General features: G+C 45.2%; 1 protein-coding gene across 9 annotated transcripts in view; it reads left to right on the plus strand.

Moving 5' to 3' along the window:
* The first annotated feature begins 5,475 nt into the window (after nucleotides 1-5,475).
* The window catches only part of USP54 (ubiquitin specific peptidase 54), a 118,382-nt gene continuing 106,900 nt past the window's right edge, over nucleotides 5,476-16,957 (plus strand). For 6 of the 9 annotated variants that reach the window (XM_073019046.1, XM_073019047.1, XM_073019051.1 and 3 more), the window contains exons 1-2: nucleotides 5,501-5,601; nucleotides 15,297-15,413. The gene's annotated coding sequence lies outside the window, so the exon portion shown is untranslated. Of the gene's footprint in view, nucleotides 5,602-5,867; nucleotides 5,972-15,296; nucleotides 15,414-16,957 lie in introns of those variants that run through there. The other 3 variants (XM_038009041.2, XM_038009037.2, XM_038009045.2) reach the window with 3 other exon arrangements.

Genomic DNA, 16,957 nt, shown 5'->3' on the forward strand with positions numbered 1-16,957 from the left:
GTACAAAGACGTTTATTCAATAGTACATGAGACAAATAATCATGCACAAACACACGTGCCGGCCCGAATGTTGGCAAAGCTAAAAAGCTGCTGTGCACTGTAGTTGGGAAATAGGTGTTGGTGACCCTGGTGTTCACCCTCTTTATGTAGTTGATTAGAAGCTGGTATAATCAGGGTTATCCTGATTGTCACAGACTAGAGCATGCCATAAAGTTTCCAGATGACACCCAAGTGGGCTTAGGAATATACGTGTCAAAGGTTACACATTCCCAAAAGGGTGAAATAGAATAGGGGGCCATGTGGCATCCAGAAGGAAATGCGAGAAACCAGCTACAGTTATAGTATGCCAGGCTCTGTGTTGAACACAGCAAGAAAATATCTAAGGGTTACAAGGGCACTACAGTGGTACCCAGAAAGCAGTATGGTTGGGAATAAATCTTACGAGCCCAATAGGAATGCGCAATAATATTCTTTTTGCTGATTTCAAGGATGGCGACTCCTTAAGAGTCCCAGGTTTACTGCCATGTTCCACAAAGTAAGAATAATGCAGACCAGGAAGAATGAAAACATAGTAATCAGATCTGAGAAAATAACTTCTAAGGAGAGCTGACTGAATTCAGTCAACCCCATGAGCTGCTAATGGTTAGATTAAGTTGCCAGAATCTGCATTAGATGGATCACATTTTAGTGCACCTTGGGTCAAATGGCATTTACCCTGGTCATCTTCACTTATAATCTAATGAGCAAATTCCAGGGAATTCATACACCCTCTAAAGTTTTTTTTGTTTTTTTTTTTGTTTTTTTTTTTTTAGATAGGGTCTCACTCTGTCGCCAACACTGGAGTGCAGTGGCACAATCTTAGCTCACTGCGGTCTCCACCTCTCAGGTGCAAGTGATTCTCTCGCTTCACACCCCCAAGTAGCTGGCACTACAGGAACTCGCCACCATGCCTGGCTAATTTTCTGTATTTTTTGTAGAGACAGGGTTTCACCACGTTGCCCAGGCTGGTCTTGAACTCCTGAGCTCAAGCAATCTGCCTGTCTTGGCCTCTCAAAGTGCTAGGATTATAGGCACGAGCCACCACGCCTGGCCTACCTCCTCTAAACTTATAATCAAAACTCTGTACCTTTTCCTTTTTTTTTTTTTTTTAAGTCTCGCTCTGTCACCCAGGCTGGAGTGCAGTGGTGCATCTCAGCTCACTGAGATCTCCGCCTCCTGGGTTCAAGCGATTCTCCTGCTCCAGCCTCCCGAGTAGCTGGGGTTGCAGGCGCCCACCACCACGCCCGTCTAATTTTTTGTATTTTTAGGAGAGATGGGGTTTCACCATGTTGGCCAGGCTGGTCTTGAACTCCTGACCTTGTGATCCACCCACCTTGGCCTCCTAAAGCGCTAGGATTACAGACGTGAGCCACTGCACCCACCCCTCTATACTTTTTCCTAAGGAGAGGGTTGTCATAGTTTGTATTCTCCCACCCACCCTAGACAGACTCTGAAAGAAAGATTTGGTTGCAAGACCAGTTCATTTGGGATATGATCCCAAGAAATCCAAGCAGTATAAGGGAGTGAGAGGAAAGCCAAAAGTCCCTTTGAGCTATTGGGGCTGAATCCCACTGGGGAGTCTTAGAAACAATGCTACTCAAAATATGGTCTAGGCTGGGCACGGTGGCTCATGCCTGTAATCCCAGCATTTTGGGAGGCTGAGGCGGGTGGATCACCTGAGGTCAGCAGTTGGAGACCAGCCTGACCAGCATGGCGAAACCCTGTCTCTACTAAAAATACAAAATTAGCTGGGTGTGGTGGCACATGACTGTAATCCCAGCTACTTGGGAGGCTGAGGCAGGAGAACCACTTGAACCCGGGAGGTGAGGTTGCAGTGAGCCGAGGTCACGCGGGCCATTGCACTCCAGCTTGGACAACAAGAGTGAAACTCCATCTCAAAAAAAAAAAAAAAAAACCCAAAAATGTGATCCATGGATTAGCAGCAGCATCAGTATTCCCAGGAGCTTGGTTAGAATGCAAACTCTTGGGCCCAGGAATCTCTATCTTTTTTCTTTCATTTTTTTTTAGAGACAGACTCTCCCCCTCTGTCACTCAGGCTGATGCGCAGTGATGCAGTCTTGGCTCACTACAGCCTCAACCTCCCAGGCTCAAGTGATCCTCCTACCTCAGCCTCTGAGGTAGCTGGGACCACAGATGTGTGCCACCATGTTCACAAAGTCTCATCATATTGCCCAGGCTGGTCTCCTGGGCTCAAGTGATCCTTCTGCCTCAACCTCCAAAAGTGCTGTGATTACAAGTGTAAGCCACTGAGCCTGGCTGGAATCTGTGTCATATTAATCTCTCTAGGTGATTATCATATGCTAGAAAATTTTGAGAAACATTACAGTAGAATATGCCTCAGACTGACTCCACTAAGGGGATGAGGAACTGGAATATTTAACTACCAAATTCCATCTCTCATTGATTGCAGATTGTCTCTTGTAATGTTAACTCCACTAGCACTTCCACACAGAGGTACTCAGGTGTTTGAGGTAAGAAGTTCTGGGCCTTTACAAGATCTGTCTACCAAAGTTGAGTTGAACTCTGGGGTAGTTTGAGGGAATATGGATAGGGCACAGTTAAGATCTGTATAAGCCTTAGCCTTCATCAGATTCTCAGGTTTTAAGTCCGTGAGCCCCTCAAAAGTTTAAGGACTAAGTTCCTTTAACAAATATTATGTGCCTTCTGTATACCAGGTCCTGTATCAGGCAAAAGTAGTACAAAGACAAATAACTTTTCTATGACAAAGAGCTTTCAGTCAACCATAAAATAATTAAAAGCCTTCTCGTAGGGCAGGTGTGGTGGCTCACACCTGTAATCCCAGCACTTTGGGAGGCCCAGGTGGGCGGGTCACTTGAAGCCAGAAATTCGAGACCAGCCTGGCCAACATGGCGAAACCCTGTCTCTATTAAAAATGCAAAAAAATTAGTTGGGCACAGTGGCACACAACTGTAATCCCAGCTACTTTGGAAGCTGAGGCAAAAGAATTGCTTGAAACCGGGAGGTGGAGGTTGTATTGAGCTGAGATCATGCCACTGAACTCCAGCCTGGGTGAAAGAGTGAGACCTTGTCTCAAAACAAACAAACAAACAAACAATCTCTCTCTCTCTCTCTCTATGCCTTCTCTTAAAGTTGGAGGAAAAAATGTCTGGAGTCTGCTGGTCAACAACTTTGAAAACCTGGAAATAATTATTTTAAGCTCAGAATGTCTAAAATTTTAACTATAATAAAAAATCATGATATCAGCTTATTAATTTACAGGGAGCCCAGGATGGCTGTAAAATTACCTCCTCAGTAGGAAATTCTACTTAGAAGTTAAATTATAATCCTAAATTGCAATGGTGGCTTAAAGTGCACACACTTGTACAGGACCCAGCAAGAAATCTGGTCAGATTTTCAAGGTTGCCATTCCTTTGCCTAGTTACAACTCTTCTGTTAAAATACCCTTTCTACAAGAATTAGCCAGGTGTAGTGGTAGGTGTCTGTAGTCCCAGTTACTTGGGAGGTGAGGTGGGAGGATCGCTTGAGTGGGAGAGGTGGAAGTTGTAGTGAGCTGAGATCATGAATGGCAGAGAGATCCTGTCTCAAAAAAATGAAAAACAAAACAAAATCCTTGCGTTTCAGACATTTGAATACCATGGTTCACTGAGGCAGTACATTGGCCGCAGAGTTAGCTGTGTGTCCTGCTCAGACATCTTGTTTGGTATCACTGTGTTTTAAAATTCAGGAAAAGTGGCTCTTTTAGATAGGAGTTTGTAGTCTCCAGTGGGTCCTAGTCCCTGTGTCAGGTCATCTTTGTTACTTGCCTAGCCTCTGCAGCCATTTGAGTTAGCAATTTCAAGGGTTTCTTTTACATACACCACACACCTATGATACCACCCCCCAGTCATCCAGAGTGCTCATTCATTACTCTAGAGTCTAGGTCTGCGCTGTCCGATACTGTCATCACTAGTTGCATGTGGCTTTTGAGCTCTTAAAATGCTCCCAGTCCTTAATGAGATGTGCTCCAAGTATAAACACCAAATTTTGAAAACTTAGTATGAAAAAGAGAATGTACGCTATCTTGTTAATAACATGGGTTATATGTTGAAATGATATTTTTTTCTCTCTCTTACACTCTTTCTTGAGGCAGAGTCTTGCTATGTTTGTTGGAGTGCAGTGGTGTGATCATAGCTCACTGCAACCCCCACCTCCCAGCTCAAGGGATTCTCCCACCTTATCCTCCCGAGTTGCTGGGACTACAGGCACACCACTATGCCCGGCTCATTTTTTTTTTTTTTTTTTTGAGACGAAGTCTCGCTCTGTCGCCAGGCTGGAGTGTAGTGGCGTGATCTCGGCTCACTGCAGCCTCCAACTCCCTGGTTCAAGCAATTCTCCTGCCTCAGCCTCCCGATTAGCTGGGATTACAGGCACATGCCACCACGCCCAGCTAATTTTTGTAGTTTTAGTAGAGACTGAGACCGGGTTTCACTGTGTTGGCCAGGATGGTCTCGATCTCCTGACCTCGTGATCCGCTAGCCTCGGCCTCCCAAAGTGCTGGGATTACAGGCGTGAGACACTGCTACGGCCCATGCCCGGCTCATTTTTGTATTTTTTGTAGAGACGGGGTTTCGCCATGTTGGCCAGGCTGGATTCGAACATTTGGGCTCAAGCAATCCCTCCCGCCTCATCCTCCCAAAGTGTTGGGATTACAAGCGTGAGCCACAGCGCCCGGCCGACCAATGTTCTTTAAATCCACCTTCTGTTCTAGATGCTGTTCAATTAGTCTGCTTTTATAGTTGTCTGAGAGCAGAGAGAAAAAGCCCCACAACTAAGTCCTGAGAGTCACCAAGTAAGGGGGACGTGGCCACAGGGCAGGAAGCAACAGTTGCAAAATTCAAATCACACACCAATGCGGTTCCTTTCTGCATCCAAGGTCAATAAAAATTTTTTTTTTTTTTGGTAACTTCCTCTATTGCTGGGGCTAACTGATGGGGCAGGGCACCCATGGACAAACGTTTCTATGAAGCTAAACACCATTTACAAACCAGGGTGGGGAAAGAACGATGAAAAGTTCTTGATGGAACGGAATGAGGAGATGGGAAGGTCAGTTTGTGGCTTGCCCTCTCTGTCTCCAACTACTCCGCCTGGAGAAGGTAAATGCTGGGAAAACGAACCTTCAGCTAAAGGCGACGCTGCTCTAAGTTTGAGGAAATTGGGAAAAGAAGACCATATCCCTAAAGTTATCCCAGTGTAGGGTCTGCCAGGCTAAGTTTCCTCAGCCCCTTCGGACGGTCCCGCCTGCAATCGTTTTCCGACTCCCGGCCAATTTAAGCTTCATCCTCGCCCGCGCCCCACCTCCATGCCTTTCCGGGCCACCCATAAAACGCCTTGAGTCCGCCATTTTAAACTCTGCTATCGCGAGATATACTTCGCCGTTTCCAGCCTGACTCATTTACTTTCTTGCGAGAGTCTCTTCTCGTCTGCTCTCGCCGTGGCCAAGGAAAGTGTCGCGAGAGCTGGTTGCCTTGGCTCCCTGTAGCTATAGCAGCCGCGGCGGTTAAGTATGCGGCGGCAGAAGCGGTGAGTGCGACACCCTCAGGGGGGCGGGGCCGGGGGTAACCGGGTGTAGGGGGTAGCGCTTGGGGAGGGGGCGCGGGGAAGGTTAGGTCGCGGGAGGAATGGACCTGAGTGTGACGTGTGGGGCAGGACCTGGGTCCTGTGGGTACAGGGACGCGGCGCCGGTCTGCTCTAGGGCACGCAGGGAGGGCTAGAGCTGCTGGGAGGTCCAGGGGGAGGGACCCGGGTGTAGTGGGGTTCAAGGGGCGCGGGCTGGAGCGTGGAGGGGTGTGCGTGTTGGGAGCAGGGTGTTTACGGAGACTCGGAACTGGATAAAGGGACCAGGCTACATTGGGAAAGAAGTGGGAAGAAATGGGGTACAGCGAGGAGGAGGGTATGTTGAATGAGAGCACAGAGGCTGGGCCCAGTTTTCTTTTCACTGGTTAGGGGGTGGAGGGAGGAGAAGGGATCAGATCTTTACAGATCCCCGGGCTCTGCCTGAGGCTGGTCGGGGACCGCGCGCCAGGATCTGGGTCCTACATGGCGTGGCGGGAATGGTGGCGTCCCAGACCGTCACTGCCTCCTTTCCCTCTTTCCGGAGAAATTCCCCACGGACACTCTGAGATGCGAAAGGGAAGTCCTGGTGAACTAGTATTAGTTGGGATGGTTCTTTTCGCTGAGAAACTACGAGTACGATAATGAATGATTGCTATTCTAAAATAAAGCGCAGGGTGGGGGGGCGGGAGAGAGCTATTCTTGAGAAGAAAAAAACACTAAGGTTGCTTCCTCTGAAGCGTATTGAGTTGGAAGAAGGGGGTGTGTGCTAAGCTTACGTTTCTTCCCAGACTCATTCAAGTGTACAATTTCTTTACGATGTGCTTATGAAATATATGCAAGGTAGTCAGGTTAGATGATATGGTGAAAAAATGTGGAATACGACACTTAAACCTTCCACAAATGTAACTAAAAAACCTTTTTTTTTTTTTTAATTGCAGCAGCAGGCTGAACACTAAATCTAGGGATGGTTTTAATTATTTGGATGTAAAACCTAGTGTTCCCAAAGTGTGCCTATCAAGCTAGTTGCCTTTTAAGAAATGAATTAAATTTTATTTTAGGAGACCGAACATGTTTTGAATGTCTCATTGTTGAAATAAAAGGTGTCTCTCAGGAGTTAAAATCACTGAGAGGGGAAAACATCCAGTCTTTGAGTCTTAAGGAGTGTTTTCTGGAAATAGGTGTGGATCACTTTTCTGGTTAACTGTTATTTGTAGTGAAAACAATGGCTTCAAGTCAGTCATAAAAATAATTTATTTCAATCGACAGATACGAGTTTTGTGATCATTTTTCTATCTTTTGTAAGTATAAATTTGAAAAGGATAACCTCTCGTGATTATATAACTGGATTTTTTCATGTTGAGGTTGACAAATGCATTAATTAGTATAATGGCTTTTTGGTTGGGCGCGGTGGCTCACGCCTGTAATCCCAGCACTTTGGGAGACGGAGGCGGGCGGATTGCTTGAGGTCAGGAGTTCGAGACCAGCCTGGCTAACATAGTGAAACCCCGTCTCCACTAAAAAAATGCAAAAATTAGCCGGGCATGGTGGCGCACGCCTGCAATCCCAGCTACTCGGAAAGCTGAGGCAGGAGAATCGTTTGAACTCGGGAGGCGGAGATTGCAGTAAGCCGAGATCGCACCATTGCACTCCAGTCTGGGCGACAGAGCGAGACTCCGTCTCAAAAAAAAAAAAAAAAAAAAAAAGAAAGAAAGAAAAAAAGGCTTTTAAAATCCTTCTTCAGCTGGTCTTGATGTGGTTAGTCACTGAACCCATTTATTTGATATATGTTAGAGTAAAACCTAATTTGTAATGTCAGCAGCTAAACTTTAAAATAGAAGTGCTTTTCTGAGGCAAGATAAAGCTTTGTGTGGTGGTTGAGTCCAAAAGATTTCTGCATGAATCCAATAACAAGCTCTACTGAACTCCTGTTATGTGTAAAGTACTGTGTAAGGCATTGCAGGGAAAAAAGATTAATTCATTTATCCACTTTATATTTATTGGGACCTGTTTGTGTCTGATTGCCAAGCCTTCAGGATACGAATACAGGTAGAACTTGATCTCTCCCTTGGAATTACTCAGACCCTATGAGGGCAGACTGATAGAGAAAAAGATACTTAACAATGTAATAAGCACAATATATTAACATGAAAGTATGAGACAAGATTCTGCTCCTGAAGAGTTTTATATAGTAGTTGACAGGACAAAGAATTGTCTTTTTTTTTTTTTTTTGCAACAGCGTCTCAGTGTGTTACTTAGGCTGGAATGCAGTGGCAAGATCATGGCTCACTGCAACTTCAACCTTCTGGGCTCCAACCATCCTCATACCTCTGTCTCCTGAATAGAGCTGAGACTACAGGTGAGGGCCACCATGCCCAGCTGATTTTTTTTTTGGAGATGGGGTCTTGCTATGTTGCCAGGCTGGTCTCAAACTCCTGGGCTCAAGTGATACTCCCGTCTCAGCCTCTCAAAGTAAGAATTTTCTTTTCTTTTTTTTTTTGAGACAGGTTTTCACTCTTTTGCTCAGGCTGGAGTGCAGTGGTGTCATCACAGCTCACTGCTACCTCAACCTCCTGGGCCCCAGCTATCCTCCCACCTCAGCCTCCCGAGTAGATAGGACCACAGGTGCATGTATCCACGCCCAGTTAATTATTAAAATTTTTTTTTTAGAGACGAGGTCTTGCTATGTTGCCTAAGCTGATATGGCTGTGATACCCAGCAATCCTCCTGCCTTGGCAGCTTGGCTTCCCAAAGTGCTGGGATTACAGGCTTGAGCCACCATGCCCAGCCTAAGAGTTTTCAAAATTACAAAGTGTTAAGCAAACTCTAAACTGTGCTGCATTAGTGAAACACATAGTAAGTTTCTCAGAAGAGATAAAAGAATGGAAGTTTGAGAAGAAAATTCACTGGTCAGTTCATAAATTAAACCTTTTTTTTTTTTTTTTTTTAAGATGCGTTCTTTGTCGTCCAGGCTGGTGTGCAGTGGAGTAATCACGGCTCACTGCAGCCTCAGTCACCTGGGTTTAAGGAATCCTCTTGCTTTTCATCCTCTCCAAGAGCTGGGACTACAGGTGCTTGGCTAATTTTTGTACTTTTTCTAGAGACAGGATCTCCCTATGTTGCTCATGCTGATCTCGCGCACCTGGGCTCAAGTGAGCCTCCCTCCTCAGCCTCCCAAAGTGCTACGATTATAGGTGTGAGCCACCTCGCTGGTCCTATTAGTTTTTTTCAGTACTCCTTTACTGTAAATGTAAATAAATATGGACCAGGCATAGCAGCTCAGACCTCTAATCCCACCACTTTGGGAGGCTGAGGTGGGCGGATCACTTAAGGAGTTCGAGATCAGCCTGGGTAACATGGTGAAACACCGTCTCTACTAAAAATACAAAAATTAGCTGGGCATGGTGATGCCTGCCAGTAATTCCAGCCACTCGGGAGGCTGAGGCAGGAAAATCACTGGAACCCAGGAAGTAGAGGTTACAGTGAGCCGAAATCATGCCACTACACTCCAACGTAGGCAACAGAGCAAGATTCTATCTCAAAATAAATAAATAAGTAAATAAATATTACAACAGTCTTAAGGCAATAATAATAATAGCTGACATTCATTGAGTGATTATTAATGTGCCAGGCACATTATCTCATTTTATCTTATAACAACACTCTGCTCTGCAGCTGGTACTAGTTACTTTAGTTTTAAAGAAAACTGAGGCTTAAAAAGTTCAGGAAGTTACCAAAGATTATTGAGCTAGTAAATGGTAGATTAGAGATTGGTGGTGGAAATTTATGTGATTCTAATATACTAAGAAAGATTTCTTTCTTTTGTAGGGAGAGAGGGAGTCTTGGTGTGGAGGAAGTGGGGGGAGGTTGCAGGTGGAATTGGCCGGGAGACCAGAATTCTGGGTGGGACTTGGAAGGTATAAATGGATAGGGCTATCTGTTTATTTATTCATATATTTTCTCCCTCAGATATTTATACTACATATGAGGAACTAATGTGAATGTTAGCATGATGCTAAATATGTGCATGATGCACCCAACCTGTTTGTTTGTTTTTTGAGACGGAGTTTTGCTCTTGTCCTCAGCCTCCCCAGTAGCTGGGATTATAGGCACTCACCACCACACCCAGATGCTTATTTGTATTTTTAGTAGGGACAGGATTTCACCATGTTGGGCAGGTTGGTCTCGAAGTCCTGACCTCAAATGATTGACCTGCTTCGGCCTCCCAAAGTAGGCATGAGCCACCACATCTGGCCCCCAAATTTTATATCTTTGTAAATGGCTTCTTTAAAAATCTGAGTGAGATTAGGTCTGTAATTCCAGCACTTTAGGAGGCTAAGGCAGGAGGATTGCTTGAGGCCAGGAGTTCAAGACCAGCCTGGCCAACGGAGTGAGACCCTATTTCTACTGATAAGAAAAAAAAAAAGAATCCCCCAAAACCTAAGGGAGAATGACAAATACCATTAATGAAGTATTGATAATCAGTTCTAGACTTATTAGAATGCCTAGAGGTCAACAGTCCATTCCATTCATTTTATATTGAGGAAACTAAAGCCTAGAGAACTTTCTTTTTTCTTTTTTTTCTTTTTCTTTTTTTTTGAGATGGAGTCTCGCTCTGTCACCCAGGCTAGAGTGCAGTGGCACAATCTTGGCTTGGCTCACTACAACCTCCGCCTCCCAGGTTCAAGCAATTCTCCTGTCTCAGCCTCCTGAGTAGCTGGGACTACAGGCGCCCACCACCACGACCGACTAATCGTTGTATTTTCAGTAGAGACAGAGTTTCACCATATTGGTCAGGCTCGTCTCGAACTCCTTACCTCAAGTGATCTGCCCACCTTGGCCTCCCAAAGTACTGGGATTACAGGCGTGACCCACTGTGCCCAGCAAGCCTAGAGAACTTTTTTTTTTTTGTTTTGAGACACAGTTTCGTACTTGTTTCCCAGGCTGGAGTGTAACGGTGCGATCTCAGCTCACTGCAACCTCCGGCCCTCGGGTTCAAGCGATTCTCCTGCCTCTGCCCCCCGAGTAGCTGGAATTACAGGCATGTACCACCACGTCCGGCTAATTTTGTATTTTTAGTAGGGACGGGGTTTCTCATGTTGGTCACGCTGGTCTCGAACTCCCGACCTGAGGTGATTCTCCCGCCTCGGCCTCCCAAAGTGCTGGGATTACAGGTGTGAGCCACTGTGCCTGGCCGCCTAGAGAACTTTTAAATGACTTACCCAAAGTCACATAGCTGCAGTGTCCCAGATGTCCTGGTTTCCAGTTAACTGTTCCTTATACTGTACCACATTGCCAAGTTATATTTAATAATTACTATAGAGTTATAGATGCCCTCAGCTAATTTTGGGAAACCAGTTTTGTCAAGAGGCTATTTACTGATAGATGATAGAATACAAACTGATTACTTGTTTACCTTAAACTGTACTTATACTTCCTACTTGTACTAAGGATAAGTGATTCAGGTGTTTTGTTTAGGTGCTTCCTATATTTGGTTTGCTATATTACTGTTTAATTTTTCTGTCTTCAGCTGCACTGCTGGGGCATTTAATAAATGCTTCTCTGATTTAGAAAAAAGTGGAAGAGTACAATTGCATTATAACACATATTAGGTTGGGTGTGGTCGCTAACGCCTATAATCCCAGCACTTTGGAAGGCCCAAGTTGGATGGATTGCTTGAGCCCACAAGTTCGAGACCATCCTGGGTATGGCAAAATAGAGAAACCCTGTCTCTACAAAAAAATTTAAAAATTTAGCCAGGATGTGGTGGCATGCACCTGTAATCCCAGCTACTTAGGAGGCTGAGGCAAGAGGATCGCTTGAGCCTGGGAAGTTGAGGCTGTAGTGAGCCATGATCCCACCACTGCACTCCAGACTGGGTGACTGACAGACACTGTGTCTCAAAGAAAAAAAAAGAAATACATGCAGTTTTGTTTTGTTTTGGTTTTTTGAGATTAGTCTTGCTTCATCGCCCAGGCTGGAGTGCAACCTCCACCTCCTGGGTTCAAGTGATTCTCATGCTTCAGCCTCCTGGTAGCTGGGACTACAGGCACACCCCACCATACCCAGATAATTTTTGTATTTTTAGTAGAGACAGGGTTTCACCATGTTGTCTAGGCTGGTCTCAAACTCCTGACCTCAGGTGATCTGCCTGTCTCGGCCTCCCAAAGTGCAGGGATTACAGGTGTAAGCCACCTGCCTGGCCTCTACCAAAAAAAATTGTTTTTTTTTTTTTTTTGAGATAGAGTCTCGCTCTGTCGCCCAGGCAAGAGTGCAGTGTCATAATCTTAGTTCACTGCAACCTCTGCCCCCAGGTTCAAGCGATTATCCTGCCTCAGCCTCCTGAGTAGCTGAGATTACAGGCGCCAGCTACCAGGCCTGGCTAATTTTTTTTTTTTTTTTTTTTTTGAGATGGAGTCACGCTCTGTGACCCAGGCTGGAGTGCAGTGGCGCAATCACAGTTCGCTGCAACCTCTGCCTCTTGGGTCAAGCGATTCTCCTTCCTCAGCCTCCCAAGTAGTTGGGATTACAGGCGTGAGCCACCATGCCCAGCTAACTTTTGTACTTTTAGTAGAGAGGGAGTTTCACCATGTTGGCCAGACTGGTCTTAAAATTCTGACCTCAGGCGATCCACCCTGCCTCATCCTCCCAGAGTGCTGGGATTATAGGCGTGAGCCACTGTGCCCGGCTCTGGCTAATTTTTTACCAAAAAATTTTAAAAATTAGCTGGGTCTGGCAGCATGCACCTATAGTCCTGGCTACTTGAGGGGCTGAGGCAGGAAGATCACTTGAGCCCTGGTATTTGAGGTTGCAGTCAGCTAAATCATGCCACTATACTCCAGCCTGGATGTCAGAGTGAGAGTGAGACCCTGCTGCTAAAAAGAGAAGATAGGTGACCTCATTTTATTTATTTATTTTTATTTATTAATGTTTTGAGATGGAGTCTCGCTGTGTCACCCAGGCTGGAGTGCAGTGGCACAACTTGGTTCACTGCAACCTCCGCCTCCTCGGTTCAAGCAATTTTCTGGCCTCAGCCTCCTGAGTAGCTGGGATTACAGGCACCTGCCACCAAGCCCGGCTAATTTTTGTATTTTTAGTAGAGATGGGGTTTCACCATGTCAGCCAGGCTGGTCTCAAACTCCTGACCTCAGATGATCCGTCCACCTTGCACTCCCAAAGTGCTGAGATTACAGGTGTGAACCACCACCTTATTTTTATTTCTTGAGACAGGGTCTTACTTTGTCACCTAGGCTGGAGTGCAGTTGTGCAATCACAGCTTACTGTAGACTTTACCTCCTGGACTCAAACAATCCTCTCACCTCAGCCTCCCGAGTAGCTGGAACTACAGATGTGCACCACCATGCCCAGTTAATTTTAAAAAAGTGTTTTTCACCCTGCCCTCTCAACAAAGCTTTTCCTGACTCTGCTAGGAACCAGGAAGAGAAAGCCTAATCTTTAATTTTTTTGAGATGAGGTCTCACTATATTGCCCAGGCTGATCTTGAACTCCTGAGCTCAAGCAATTTTTCCACCTCAGCCCTCCAAAGTGCTGGGATTACAGGTATGAGCCACTGCACCTGGCCAAGTGATTTCATTTTAAATTTCCATTTATTTGATATGAAGTTGAACATTTTCCATATTTATTATTTTTTATTTATTTTATTTATTATTATTATTTTTAGACAGAGTCTGTCTCTGTCGCCCAGGCTGGAGTGCAGTGGCATGATCTCAGCTCACTGCAACTTCTGACTCCTGGGTTCAAGTGATTCTCCTGCCTCAGCCTCCCAAGTAACTGGGATTACAGGCATGTGCCACCATACTCGGCTAATTTATATTTGTTGTTGTTGAGACAGGGTTTCTCTCTTGTTGCCCAGGGTGGAGTGCAATGGCGCGATCTCGGCTCACCGTAACCTCTACCTCCTGGTTTGAAGCAATTCTCCTGCCTCACTTCCTGAGTAGCTGGGATTACAGGTGGCTTCCTGAGTAGCTGGGATTACAGGTGTGCGCCACCACGCCCGGCTAATTTTGTATTTTTAGTAGAGACGGGTTTCTCCATGTTGGTCAGGCTGGTCTCGAACTCCCGACCTTAGGTGATCTGCCCTCCTTGGCCTCCCAAAGTGCTGAGATTACAGGTGTGAGCCACTATGCCTGGCCTAACATCTTTTTATTTCTTTTTTGGCTGTATTTCTTTCAGTGGAATTGCTTATTCTTTGCTTATTTTGTAACTGGGCTTTTTTCTTCCCATTCTACTCCTCCCCCCTCCCTGGGCTCATTTCAGTTTTTCTTTTTGTATCAAAGCTACATTTGTTCTCTGAAAACATTTTTTTAAGTTTTTTTTTTTTTTTTTTAGACAGAGTCTCGTTCTGTTGTCAAGGTTGGAGTGCAGTGGTGTGAGCTCAGCTCACTGTAGTCTCCGCCTCCCAGGTTCAAATGGTTCTTGTGCCTCAGCCTCCTGAAGAGGCAAGATTACAGTCACCTGTCACCACGCCCAGATAATTTTTGTATTTTTTTTAAGAATTTAATTTAATTTTAAGTTCCTGGATACACATGCAGGATGTGCAGGCTTGTTACATAAATGTGTGCCATGGTAGTTTGCTGTACCTATTAACTCATCACCTAGGTATTAAGCCCTGCATACATTAGCTGTTTATCCTGATGCGCTCCCCACCCCCGCACAGGCCCTAGTGTGTGTTGTTCTCTTCCCTGTGTCCGTGTGTTTTCATTGTTTAGCTCCCACTTTTAAGTGAAATCATGCGGTATTTGTTAGTTTGCTGAGGATACATGAATGGAACTTGAAGTAATTTTTTTTTTTTTTTGGAGATGGAGTCTCGCTGTTGCCTAGGCTGGAGTGCAGTGGCATAATCTCAGCTCACTGCAGCCTCCGCCTCCTGGGTTCAAGCAGTTCTCCTGCCTCAGCCTCCCAAGTAGCTGGGATTACAGGAACCTGCCACCGCCCCCGGCTAATTTTGTATTTTTAGTAGAGACAGGGTTTCACCATGTTTGCCAGGCTGGTCTTGAACTCCTGGCCTCAAGTGATCCTCTCGCCTTGGCCTTCCAATGTGCTGGGATTACAGGTGTGAGCCACTGTGCTGGGCCTTTTTTTTTGGAGAGAGATCTCTTTGTTGCCCAGGCTGGAGTGATTTCGCTCATTACAGCCTCAATTTCCCAAGCTCAGGTGATCATCCCACCTCAACCTCCCAAGTAGCTGGGACCACAGTGTCAGAGCCATCATGACCAGCTAATTTTTGTATTTTTTGTAGAAACAGAGTTTTGCTATGTTGCCCAGGCTGTTCTGGAATTCCTGACCTCAAGCAATCTGCCTACCTCAGCTTTGCAGAGTGCTGGGATTACAGGTGTGAGCCACTATGCTTGGCTTTATTTTTAAAAATATATGTATTTTTTTGTGGGTACATAGTAGGTGTGTATATTTATTGGGTACATGAGATGTTTTGATATGGGCATGCATTGCGTAATAATCACATCATGTAAAATGGGGAATTTATCCCCTCAGCATTCATTATTTGTGTTATGAACAATTATACTTATAGTTATTTAAAAATGTACAATTAAATTATTGACTTACAAATTATTAAGCATTTGTGCTATCAAATACTCCCTCTTACTCATTCTTTCTTTTTTTTTTTTTTTTTTTTTTTTTTGAGATAGTCTTGCTCTGTCGCCCAGACTGGAGTGCAGTGGTGTGATCTCAGCTTACTGCAACCTCTGCCTCCCGGGTTGAAGCGATTCTTGTCACTCAGCCTCCCGAATAAGTTGGGATTACAGGTGGGTACCACCATGCCCAGCTAATTTTTGTATTTTTTAGTAGAGACAGGGTTTCACCATGTTGGCCAGGCTAGTTTTAAACTCCGGGCCTCAACTGATCTGTTGCCTTGGCCTCCTAAAGCGATGGGATTACAGAGGTAAGCCACCACGCCCAGCCTTTCTATTTTTTTTGGTACCCATTAACTATGCACACCTCTCTTCACTTTTCTTTTGACTAATAGGAACTCTGTCTATGTATCCCTGTATTTTTAACACATGTCGCACATATTTTCTACAATCTGTTGCATCATCTATAGTGTCTGCTGATGTGCTAAAATTTCATAACTATCTTTTTTCTTAATGGTTTCTGGGTTTTGAGGCTTGCTTAAGAAGGCTGTCTCCGGGGCCGGGCGCGGTGGCTCAAGCCTGTAATCCCAGCACTTTGGGAGGCCGAGATGGGCGGATCACGAGGTCAGGAGATCGAGACCATCCTGGCTAACCCAGTGAAACCCCGTCTCTACTAAAAAATACAAAAAACTAGCCGGGCGAGGTGGCGAGCGCTTGTAGTCCCAGCTACTCGGGAGGCTGAGGCAGGAGAATGGCTTAAACGCGGGAGGCGGAGCTTGCAGTGAGCTGAGATCCGGCCACTGCACTCCAGCCTGGGTGACAGAACGAGACTCCGTCTCAAAAAAAAAAAAAAAAAGAAGGCTCTCTCCATACCAAAATTATAAAAATATTTTATATTCGAACTCTTTACTAGCTTAACATATTTAGCCCTTTAATTGATTTGGAATTTATTTTTATATGTTTTTGGAGGTACTCTTTTTCTCCACAAATATGTAACTGACCTAAGCCTATTTGTTGAATATCCTGTCTTTAATGATATTAAATCTTGTCTTCATCATATTCTCAATTGCCGTATATTCACCGTGTGTGTGTGTATGTATGTATGCCTGTGTTTCCTTTTTTTTGTTTGTTTTTTGGAGATGGAGTCTCACTTTTGTTGCCCAGGCTGGAGTGCAATGGTGTGATCTTGGCTCACTGCAACATCCGCCACCAGGGTTCAAGTGATTCTCTGCCTCAGCCTCCAGAGTAGCTGGGACTACAGGTGCATGCCACTACACCTGGCTAATTTATTGTAATTTTAGTAGAGACGGGGTTTCACCATGTTGGCCATGCTGGTCTCAAACTCCGGACCTCAAGTGATCCATCCGCCTTGGCCTCCCAAAGTGCTGGGATTACAGGTACGAGTCACTGCGCCCGGCCTGCATGTGTTTACTTTTGAATATCTCTGTTCTTTTCAGTTGTTTATTCCTGGGCTGATACCATACAGTTTTTTTGTTTGTTTTTTGAGACAGGTATCACCCAGGCTGGAGTGCAGTGGTGTGATTCTGGCTCATTGCGGCTTTGACCTCCTGGGCTCAAATGATCCTTCCACTTTAGCCTCCTCAGTAGCTGGAATTACATGTGTGTGGCTCCAAGTGTGACTAATTTTTGTATTTTTGGTAGAGATGAGGTTTCTCCATGGCCTAGCTGGTCTTGAACTCGTGGCCTCAAGTGATCTG

This window comes from Chlorocebus sabaeus, chromosome 9, assembly GCF_047675955.1.
Source record: "Chlorocebus sabaeus isolate Y175 chromosome 9, mChlSab1.0.hap1, whole genome shotgun sequence".
Classification (NCBI taxonomy): Eukaryota; Metazoa; Chordata; class Mammalia; order Primates; family Cercopithecidae; genus Chlorocebus; species Chlorocebus sabaeus.